General features: G+C 36.2%; 1 long non-coding RNA gene across 1 annotated transcript; it reads right to left on the reverse strand.

Annotated features, from left to right (window-relative positions):
• Nucleotides 1-185: 185 nt before the first annotated feature.
• LOC143883803 (uncharacterized) lies at nt 186-2740 on the reverse strand. The gene is made up of 3 exons (XR_013252555.1): nt 2019-2740; nt 1886-1915; nt 186-713 (listed from the first exon to the last, which is right to left on the reverse strand). It is a non-coding gene; the product is annotated as an uncharacterized LOC143883803 (long non-coding RNA).
• Between the last annotated feature and the right edge of the window lie 8949 nt (nt 2741-11689).

The raw sequence follows: 11689 nt of genomic DNA on the forward strand, positions 1-11689 counted from the left end.
TGGATTAAATACTACAACCGAATGAACTTGGTATATTGTGTTAAAATAATTTTACAATGGTGGTAGCCAATGCAAAAGAAATAGTTCAGGAGCACAATCCTCATTTCTATCACAAGATAGCTCTGCAAAGTATGATATTGTTACAACTCCAGACACATAACCTAATATTGGGTATATGTAGGAAGCTTTTCAACATGGAAAGAATAATCACTGCAAAGAATGAAGAGGAAAACATACAACTTGTATTACCAGAAGTCCAAAAGCCTCACTAAGTAGGAAACAAACCTACGAAGAAAGGATGTACCTATGTTATGAAGTTAAAAACATTGACCCGCAACTCCCACAACAACCAAATGAGTAAAATAAATGGGTTCTGAATCCATCATTGTTGTGTCCATTAACCCTAACCAATTGTCAGAGTTGGAAGAAACAAATTCCTCCTGAAATTGTAAAATCCCAGATGGAATGCAAGCAATTTTTTTTCACCAAAATTTAAGGAAAAAATGCAGAAATAAATACCTGAGAAATGCAAAGATGAACGATGCACGGGCGGCAAGGAAAAACTAATACTTATTAACAATTTAGCATACCCATCCATTGAATACTTCCTATATCAACTTCATAAATTAAATCATTGAGGCCATGAAAAATGCCACTGGGTGCATAGAAAGAATAGCAAAGACGACTATGGCCCAGGTTCAAACCCAGCTCACCTACCAAAAAAAGAATAGCGACGTAAAAGGATTGCAGATGATCTAAAGAATTTTAAAGAGATTCACCACGAAATATATATCAGTGAAATGTCCTAATTAGAATGTAAAATAATAAAGTTTAAGATAAACAAATTCCCAAATTAAGTAAACTTAAAGAGTATATCTGATGATTAACGGTTGCAGTGCCCAAAGTACAGCCTTTCGAGCATTGAGGACGGATCTTGGCTAGCCAGACATCCTGTAGACTCGTATGAGTGCATTGGCATGAATTTCCATAGACTCGTTTGAGGTAATGGCATGAATTCCCAAAACTCTAGTCTTTCCGGATGCATTTAACTACACAATCCTCAGAATCCAATCTATAAGAAAACCTCAGAACACAACATCACAAGCTAAAAAAAAAAATCACACACAAGCAATAAATGATAACAACACACCACCAATAAACCCAAAGTTCCAACATCTCAACACACTATAAATGAAAATTATGTAATGCACAGTTCAAAAAGGGAAATAGAGAAAAATATACAACAATATTCCATAAGAATTACCTAATAATCATAGTCTAAACTTCTGAAATAGGATAAGGAAACGAACAAAATGAAAGAGCTTTTGACCTGTAACTGACGGCTTGTTACTAAAAAGATGAAATAAAAATGATTGAGCCGGGTAAAATTAAAGAAATGATATCATTGCATTTTAATTTCTACATATTAGCTTTTGTAAAAAATATACACCACTGTTTGATGGTTGGAAGGGTGTGTACAAAGAGCCAATGTGAACAACTTATATCCAAAGAAACTCATCCTTTCTAAATCTTCTAGCTCAGAATTAAGTAAACTTCAAAAATAACAATGTTTGATGGTTGGAAGGGTGTGTACAGAAAACCAAAGTCAAGAAGTTAAATTCAAAGAAACTCATCTCTTCATCAAAATTCAAAGAGACTCATTTATTCTAAATTTTCCAGTTCACAATTAAGTAAAATACAGAAATACCATGACTAAATTTTCAAATTATGTTGCATCCAACAATGACCCTATTGGTTCAATTTCAAACATGATTAAGCAAACTACAAAAATACCATGATTAATTTTTTTCATGAGAAACTTTTATATCCAGACATTGTGTGCAATTCCAACAGACAATAGAGCAATGGTAAGATTTGTTTATACCTGCAATACAATTTTTTTTTAATGGTATACCTGCAATACAATAGAAAGAGTAAGATCATAATCAAAATAGATAAAACCCTAAAAAAAAACATTCTTTAAGTAGAAAAAAGTTAATACAACTGCTCATCACCACCTTCTCACTAAAAGTACCATCGTCCGCAATGACGCACCAAGGCTGTAACAGTCCATCTGCCATAAATATCCATTGATTCAACAAAGAAACCTCATAGTAAGGATTTTTCATTTCAATCCAGAAGTACAAACTTCCTATAGTTGTAGGTTTGTTTGATTACACTCTTTGAGTTTTTTAGCATCCCCTAATTTTGATAAACCTTATTTTCACTCAACCAAAATATAGAGCATCCCCTTCCTGATAAATCCATCAAAAAAAGGGTAGAGAGGTGAAATTAAAGTCTGGAACCCAAACTTAGCAGCAGATGGCAACAGAAGGTGTCTTAAATGTTTGACACCCAAAAGCCTACTCCTGGAAGAAGAAAGGAATCGAATCAACAACAACAAAAAAAAAAGGAAGGAAGGAAGAAAGAAATTCCAAAACCAACAGCAGAGCTTGAATAATCAGTTGCAGATTGGGAAAAGAATCTCCAGATCGATTGTTGAGCCCCAAAATCAAATCGAATCTTTAAAAAACCAGGACATGCCGAAAGGATGGAAAGGGTGAAGGCCGATGGGAATTCGTGGAAGAGAGATTCACACCATCTCTTTTTGCACGATTTTCTCCCCTAAGAACTCGCCAGTAAAGAGAGCGATTTTATTTCTTTTTCACAGTTCTTTTCTCCTTTTTTCGGTTTTTTCTGATTTAGTAAAAAACATATTAAATATAGAAAATGCCCTGAGGAGGAAGGAGAGGCCTACAGGTGTCTTTGAACAGTGGAAAAATTGTTTAAACAGAAAAGAAATACGTTCTATATAATCCAGTTGGTGATTAAAATACGGAAAAAGAACTGGAAAAAACAAACTAACACCTAAAATAATTTATTAGAAAACACAAAAATAAAAATATCTGTTGATATAGTATTTCTACTTGAACGACATGGCTAAGGGAAGTAAATTATTCATAAAAAATGAATTTAAAAGATGGATTTATAGATTTTCTCTAATTCATTTATAAAGTAGCGAAGGGGGAAATGTAACAATAGGAAAAGCGGTTGAATAAATCGGGCAACCCGACCCAACCCGATTTCCAACCCGATTTGCAATTTCCTCAACCCGACCCAACTCGATTTCCAATTCAGGTTGGGTTGGGTCGGGTTGACCCGATTTGATATGGTACCAATTGTTGACCACCTCAACTTAAGCCGGGTTGTTTTGGATTTTGAGAACCAATAGTGAGTCACCAATAATCAGTTTTTAACTCACAATCGGTTCTCAAAATCCAAACCAAACAGAGACTAACAATTAACAAAGGGAAATGTTATCTGCACTACTATATTTTGATGATCACACTCCTCACTTTATTAAAGTACGGTATGGCCCGCACCATATAATTATCCAAACCGTCCATTGTGGACGGTGGAGACTATTTCAATGTTGAAAAAGAAAAACACATATACATAACTTCTTCAGATGGAACCCAAATTCGGATTTCGGGTTGGGTCGGGTTGCCCGACAGCCCAACCCGACCCGACATGATTTCCAATTCGGGTTGATTTTTCCCAACCTAACCCGATTTACGAAAAAGCTTAACCCGACCCAACCCAAATTCGGGTTGAACCCGACCCGCGTGGGAACATCCAAGTATCGGGTTGAACCCGACCCGCGTGGGAACATCCAAGTAACAACGATGGTTTCAAATTATAAATAGTGCTAATGTCCTCACTATCATATTTTATAATGGCACTACTCACCGTATTTTGATGATCGCACTCCTCACTTTATTAAAATGTACAGTATGGCCCGTACCATAGGATGATCCAAACCATCCATTACATGGGCCACTGCCTACATAGGTTGTGCCCCAAAAATAATTTTCATAGGTTGATCCGAACCCTCCGATTTATAGAGGGTTATAAGTTGATCCAAACCGTCCATGTGATGGAACACAACATCAATCGGTTGTGCCTGTAAAATCATTTCCATAGGCTGATCCTAGCCCTCCAATCGATAGAGATTTCCATAATTGTTGTTCCTCTTCAGGTGCCCGGAATCCATCAATATTTTGCAAGTGTCCTGCATGAGTAATATAAAGTAGTTCTTTCGTCATTGTCATATGTCTTTACCTCTTCTTGATAGTTTTTTTCCGTAATTGTCATAGACAGGTACCCTGTGTCGGTACTTTTCATATGTAGATTACGATTCTACCCTCAAATAATTTCTCATAGAGATAGATGCTAGATATCAGCAAAGGGGTTAATGGTAAAAGAGTAATACTGACGTGTAAATCTCAGGTAAAAAGAAAAGAAATTCCTTTTTTATCTAGCTATATAGTAGTAGATATATATCGAAAAAGTGATTGTACTCGGTCAAGTAGATAAGCTTATCTACTCGACCGGGCAAACAAAGTGGGGGCCCACATTGTTTGCATGATCCAAATCATTCATTTGAAAGGCCCTGGCCTAGTTAGGGTGTCCACAAGAAATCAGATCCATAGGATCATCCTAACCCATCCAATTGAGGAGGGAAAATGAGGAAAAATGGAAAGACAATGTTTGTCCAGAAATTTGCCCATTTTCCCTCCACTTTTGGAGGGGGTTAGGATGATCCTATGGGTCCAATTTTTTGTGGGCACCCTATTTAGGTAAGGGCCTTTCAAATGAATGGTTTGGATCACCGAAAGTGTTGAGGATTTCTCGAATGTGGGTTTTCATTGGGATATTTTCCATGGGGGCTTGGATTTTCCCCGTAATTACATCTACGACAAATAATTAATCAGCTTCAATCTATAGATTTGGGGTTCCCCATTTTTGCACCATTTTCACTCTCACAAAAATGGATGAGAGCTCTAGTCCAAAAAATCGTTCTTTCATGACTTCAATGGACAATAAAATAAGAACCATTCTTTCGTCGTCTTGAAGAATTCCACCAATTCCAGCTCCTTCGATATCAAGAGAGGCATCTGTATTAATCTTGAGCTCTCCAGGATCAGGATTTTGTGTTTCAGTTGGTTTGATTTGGAAAATCCTTCCAACAATACTGTCTGGTGTTAGAGCGTGTAGCATTTCTGACCCGTCAACAACCAGCATTAGCCAGCAGACTTATGCCAGTCTTTAGCAAGTGTTGTATTTTTTAGGTGCCTTGAAGTCCACCTCTGGAATGTATTAAGCTAGTCATTAAGATTCCTTTTCAGATCTACCTTAAGGTCTTGTTTGAATTGCAAGAAAAACATTTCAGATGGAAAAAACTTCCTTGGAAAATTTTCTTCTTTCCACGATTTAGATGGAAATGATATGATTATGGTTAATTTGGAAGGATATTATTATAAATTGTAAGTTCTTCTTAATAAAATTTGAATAGTGGTGGTTCAAATTAGCTTTATTTTTCACGTGTAAAACAAGTAGGAAATTTTAGAAATATTTTTCCTTTCCAAACTTTTCCGCAAAATTCTTGCCATCTAAACAGGGCCTAAAGGATTTCAAGTTTGCTAGCAAGATCTTGAAGTCTTATGTAAGTTTTAGAAAGCTTTCATAATAAAGCAAAGGTTATTAATTTCCTTTTTCGGTAGGTAAGCTGGGATTGAACTGCCGACCTCTAGTTTATCTTGTGCAGTTGTGGATATACTATTGTAGACACCCCATTTTGACCTGAACCCCCAAGTTCCCAAATTTGAATAAAAATCCCGAAATCGAATAAAGTTCCTGAAATTTGAGTCCCGAAACCAAATTCAAAGTCCCTCATAATCAAGTCTCAAGTTCCCAAAGTGTTTGAAACCGAGTCTCAAAAGTTCTAAAAACCGAGCTCTAATTGCGAAAGAACTTGAAAAATCCGAAAATGCCCATTTGGAGACCATTTTTCGAAATATTCTGAAAGTCCAAGCGATCCCCGAGCCCCATTGATATCCTCCGTTCAATTGCCCTGACCTTCTCTTTTATTTTTGCAAAAATTAGAAAAGCCTACAAAAATACCCCCGAGTTTTTGGTATTGACACTCCCCTACTTGAATCCCCAAATTCCAATGATACTAGCTCAATCATATTTCGGTATTTGCATCAACCCATCTTGTCTTTTACTGTTTAAAAGATTATCCAAGGTTATTGCATTTCTCGAGAATAGAAAAGACAAGCTGAGTTAGTACAAATATCAAAGCATGGTGGTGTTGATATCATTTTCTTTTGCTTAAACCAGCAGAGGGTGAAACACCCAACATAGGAGTGCGAATACCAATCACTTGTGCTGAAAGAGAAGTGATATATTTGCCCCTCTCCTTGCCTAACCACCCCCTTTAGGATGAAAGAGTAGTGATAAATGCATTCAAGGTGGCTGTCCAAGGAAGGAAACGAATGTGAAAATATCATTTCTTGTTGCAAGATAATCACACCCCTATTTTCACCTCACCCCACCTTGTAGAGTAAAAAGAGAGTGAGCAATACCTAGATAGGGACTGTCCAAGGGAAATAGATAAGAGTCAAATATATCAATTTCATTGCCACAAGTTTTTACCCAAGCATCCCTGGTAGTATAAAAGAGTAATCATCTATTATATTCTATTCTATTATAATAAAGAGGAAAGGGCGTCTTACTGTTCATGCCTTACGTGTCAGCCTCTCCTTCGTCTTAAGATATATTTCTTGGATTTTTGTTTATTTGAAAAAAGACATAAAAAAAATATTCTCTTACGTGTCAACCCAAGATTTTCTCTCGATTTTCTCCCGAGATTTTTTGTTTTCATTAATTTTTACCTATCCAAAATTAAAAAAACACTGTTGTGCCCCCGATTTCCCACGCGTCAAGCGCCTTGAGAGGCATCTCGACCTCTCTCTGCCCCTCTCTCTCTCTCTATAACCTGGTCTTCAAAATCTCTCTTCTTTTGTAAAATTAAAACCCCATAAGAGGTCTCTCTGAAACTCACAGACGTCTCTTTCTCTCCTCTTCTGATTTTGTAGTTTGATTCTGCACTTTCCAGTTCTTCTAAGGTCTCCACGGTTGTTTTTTTCATCTTCTTCATCATCTTCCCTGTATGTGTGAGGTAAAACCCTTATGATCTATTATATTTGTTCTTCTATTTTGGGTTTTCTCCCCTATTGTATGCTATTTTCCTGGTTTGGGTTTTTCCCCCTTTATCTTATATGAATTTCTTAGGGTTTGCAATGTAATTTTCTGAATCTGTTTAAGAACCAGTTTGGATAATCTGTGATTCTCTTTTTTCTTTTTATATATATATTTTTTTACTTTGGTTTGGGGTTTGGGTTTCTTTTCTTTTTCATTTTTCAGCAGTGTAGTTTGCCCAGTCCAACCAAACCCTCATCCCATTTGTATTCAAATCCAAGCCGTGCTCTTTCTTTTTTTTCCCAAGTTGGTCTTCTATGGGCAACCCAAATGCATTTCCCTTGCCTTTCTTTTTTTTTTTTTTTTTTTATCGATTGTAGCTGGTCTCTCTTTAGATTTACTCCCTTTTTTCTTCTTATTCTTTTGGCGATTGATTACGGGAATCAGTGACTTGGGCTGGATTTGCAGAGATTTGTGAAACATGAAAGGTGATTTTACAATTTCTAATCTTAACTCCTGCGAAATCTATCTCAAGGATTGGTTTAGGCCTCTCTTCGTTCATCGGCCGGGGAGTTCTCAAGTTTCATTTATTTCCGTTCTTCAACTAGATTATTTCCATTCTTCAGCAGGATTATGTTTTATGTTTTTAACGACTAATTATGGGTCATTACATCCTGACTGTTGGGGCTGTCAAGCACAAGATGAGGAGTAAGATATGGCACAATAAAGGCATGCTTATTCTTTCTTGAATACATGTACTGTATAATTGTGTTTTGTGGGCTTTTCAGGCTTATAGTTACTTATAGTTACTGCATTTTAATTTTTTTTATTGACTTGGTTCTTGGCTTTACATATTTTTTCCTATATGGCTGTGGATATTTGGGTTTCAACTCTAAAACTATTAAAGGGCTTTACGTGGATGTTTCCTTTTCTCTATAATTTTATCTGAGTTTTGGTTCAGATCCTCATTGTTTTTCTTATTATATTAGCATTTCTATCTGTAGAGGAATTCGTCCGACTCTTCTTACTTTGGTTTACAATTTCCAATTAGCTTCTCATTGCCATGTAATGCTCAATACGCACAGTGCTTTGTTTCTCATATATTTTCCGTCTACTTCTCATTTCTGGCTTTGTTTCTCATAATTGCATACCCTGATTTCTGTTATAATGCAAAATGATTGATTATTTCTTCATTATAAGGCATATTCTTGATTCTATGTTATATGTAGATGGTAAGAACACTGAAAGATTTATTTGACTGAATGTACTTTCTACGATTGCGGGACTCCTATTGGAGCTGCTTACCTTTCAATGACATGCTCAGATTCTATTGAATATTTATAGGGCGATGATATTGTCACCCCCCCTAAATTACGCATTCGCTCCCCTTTTGGCTTGATTTGACGTTAAAAAGCATTAATAAGGGGGGCGAATGCGTACGCAGGGGGGGTGACAATATCATCGCCCTATTTATATTTGCAACGGTTTCGTGAAAACTTGCTTTACCTATTAGACTGACTTGCCTCGAGTCTATTGAATATTTATATTTGCAACGGTTTGGTGAAAACTTGCTTTACCTATTAGACTGGCTTGCCTTTCAATGACAAGACAGCTTCGTTGTATTTTTGAATCAATTGTTTCAATTTGAGTAAGCTTTTGTTTATATTTGCAAGGATTTTGGAAAGCCTCGCTTTGTCTGTTGGATTGACTTGGGTTTCAATGGCAGGTTAGGTTTGTTTGGTTGGATGCGATTGTTTCAGTTAGGGTAAGATCTGACTCTATTGGATGCTTATATTTGCATGCATTTTATTGTGAATTGGACTGTGTTTACCATCTTTAGTGGCCAAATATTAGCCAAAAACTTGGATTGTCACTTACTCAAGCAAAATATCAGTCTTACGTCTTGCCCCATCTTTAGTAAATGTCCAAGCTTTTCAATGGATGTTCTCACGTTTTGCATATTTATAGATTTTTTTTGGCACACACATCTCCTTTAAGCGAATTGTATACCACAATGTCAGATGAAATTAGCTAGCTGGATTTCGCGGACGTATCTAGCTTGGTTTTATTTTTTGAAGAGATGACAGCATCATTGTGGTTAACATCGAAATAAATGTATTGTATACCTGTGTTTGATACTTAAAGATCTTATGGTATATAAATTTAGTTATTTATTGACTTTGGTTCTTAGGTTTAGATACTTTGCTTTTTCTGTATGTTTGTAGATATTTTCATTTTTTCTAACAAGATCAAATCAAATATAGCAGCTGAAATTTGGTTAAACTCCAACTTTCGAGAAGGACTTCTCATTGATGTTTCCTTTCCTTTGTAATTTTTTTTGAGTTTTAGTTTAGTTCCTCACTTTTTTTATTTTCTACTTATGCCGTTGTTTACTTGCTGCACCCATAGCATTAATAGATTCTATTTCTTGGTGATGGGTTTTCATTTTTTGGAGATTCGTAAATTAAAATTTCTTATTTTATCATCTTTAGTTTTTTTTCGCCCTGTGCATCGCACGGGGTTTTATACTAGTGTATATATATATATATATATATATATATATATATATATATATATATATATATATATATATATATATATATATAGCAGAAGAGAAATTGTTGAATTATTTCAAAAATCTGTGGAATTAACATGTTGTGGGTAATTTTGAATCATCATTTGCTAGCCACCTTCTCCAAAGGTTACATCTCGCCCGTCCTTTGCAATTGTATGTCTTCATAGATTTGTCTTATTACACTTGGTGAAAAAATGAACGAAAATACTATTTTCTATAAAGGTGGCTAGCAATAATGAGTACCGAAAGAAGCTAGCAATAATAATCATTACTTACTAAAGTTTTGTAGGAAAATTACGGGCAATGGGTAACTATATATGACAATTACTGAAAAAACTACCAAGAAGAGGTATTGAAATATGACAATTACGAAAAAACTACTTTTCCTGATTACTATGTTGAGGATATGACGAATTCGGGACACCTTGAAAAATATTTATAAATTCCGGGCACCTTAAGAGGAACAACATATTATGGAAACCTCTATAGATTGTAGGGCTAGGATCAGCCTATAGAAATGATTTTTGGGGCACAACCTATTTATGTTGTGTTCCATCACATGGACGGTTTGGATCAACCTATGATGTGGTTTGTACAGTTCTTTGTCGGCCCGTGCATCGCACGGGGTTTTTTACTAGTGTGTGTGTGTAATATATATATATATATATATATATGAGAAAACGGTTCCTACACATATGTGTAGATAAGTTATCTACACACTAGCTTAAAATACAGTGGGGGGCACATTATTTGGGTGATCCAAACCATTCATTTTTAAGGCCCTCACATAGATAGGGTGTCCACAAAAAATCAGATCCATAGGATCATCCTAACCATTCGAACTGTGGAGGCAAAAAATGGACTAATTTGTGAAGGTTTAAAGACATCCATTTTACCTCCACAAATCGTAGGGTTGGGATGATCCTATGGATCTGATTTTTTGTAGACACCCTATCTATGTGAGGGCCTTTAAAATGGATGGCTTGGATCACCCAAACAATGTGGGCCCCCACTGTATTTTAAGCTAGTGTGTAGAGAACTCTCTACACATATGTGTAGGAACCGTTTTCTCTATATATATATATATGAAAGTATCCTTCATATTGTAAAAAAAAGAGTTTTGTGAAGGGCTAAAGTAAAAAGTTTGTTTCAGCATAGGATAAATGGGATAAATGGATGAAACTATAGTCATCTCAGCTAGAGAATTGAGAATCTGTCTCTCATAGAAGTCCAAGTTGGCCGATAAATTGTTGGAAAAGGAATGGATTGAATAAAACCAAATTGACGAGCCAAAAATTAAATAAGAAGCCCATATGAAGCAAGAACCCATATGATGGTCAGAAGGTCTGGATCAATATCAGGAGCAAAATTGAGCGAGTGCCGAAACTAGGAAGGACCAGGCGGATCAGAGATTAAAGGAGCAAACATTGAACGGGATTCAACATTGAAGGAAAACAAGAGACAATCCCTAAATAAGTAAGGATGCGTGTCCTCTTCTAGCAATGCGAGCTCAAACCCAATAGTGAAATGGTAGGTGACATCTTTCAAGGGTGGGCGAAGCTCTGGAAAATAAAGGTGAAGCCAAAGCTGCAGAATCCAAAGGGGGCCCTCAAAAGAAGTAGACCATGTAGATAGAAAGTCGTGGGAACCACGATATATGGCGACAAGGCTAGAGGTGCTAAGGCTAGCTTATGGCCATGAAACATGGCCCTTGCTAACTTTGAAATGGCTTTACTAACTTTAATGGATTTGGTGAAAAGAAAAAAAAATTACACACCCAAATCAAGAGAAAGAGGAAATACACCTGGTCAGAAATGTTGCCATCGAACTTTTGGTAAATGGTAATGAATCTGGAATAAATTGAAGCTTTGTCGAGCTCTAAGCCAAAAGTCTCTCCTGCAATATCAAAACTCGCAGAGAATTCTTCACATGTCGAGGGAGACCTGTCAAACCGGTTACATCGAGAAGAGTTGGACCCATTGGACCGACTTTGAAATGAAAAGAGTTCATAGTCCGACTCTAGAGATATGAGGCCGCGGATGGAAAAGGACTATTTTCAGGTATTGGAAG

This window comes from Tasmannia lanceolata, unplaced genomic scaffold, assembly GCF_043159265.1.
Source record: "Tasmannia lanceolata isolate RefF3 unplaced genomic scaffold, GAP_Taslan_0.1 ptg000008l, whole genome shotgun sequence".
Classification (NCBI taxonomy): Eukaryota; Viridiplantae; Streptophyta; class Magnoliopsida; order Canellales; family Winteraceae; genus Tasmannia; species Tasmannia lanceolata.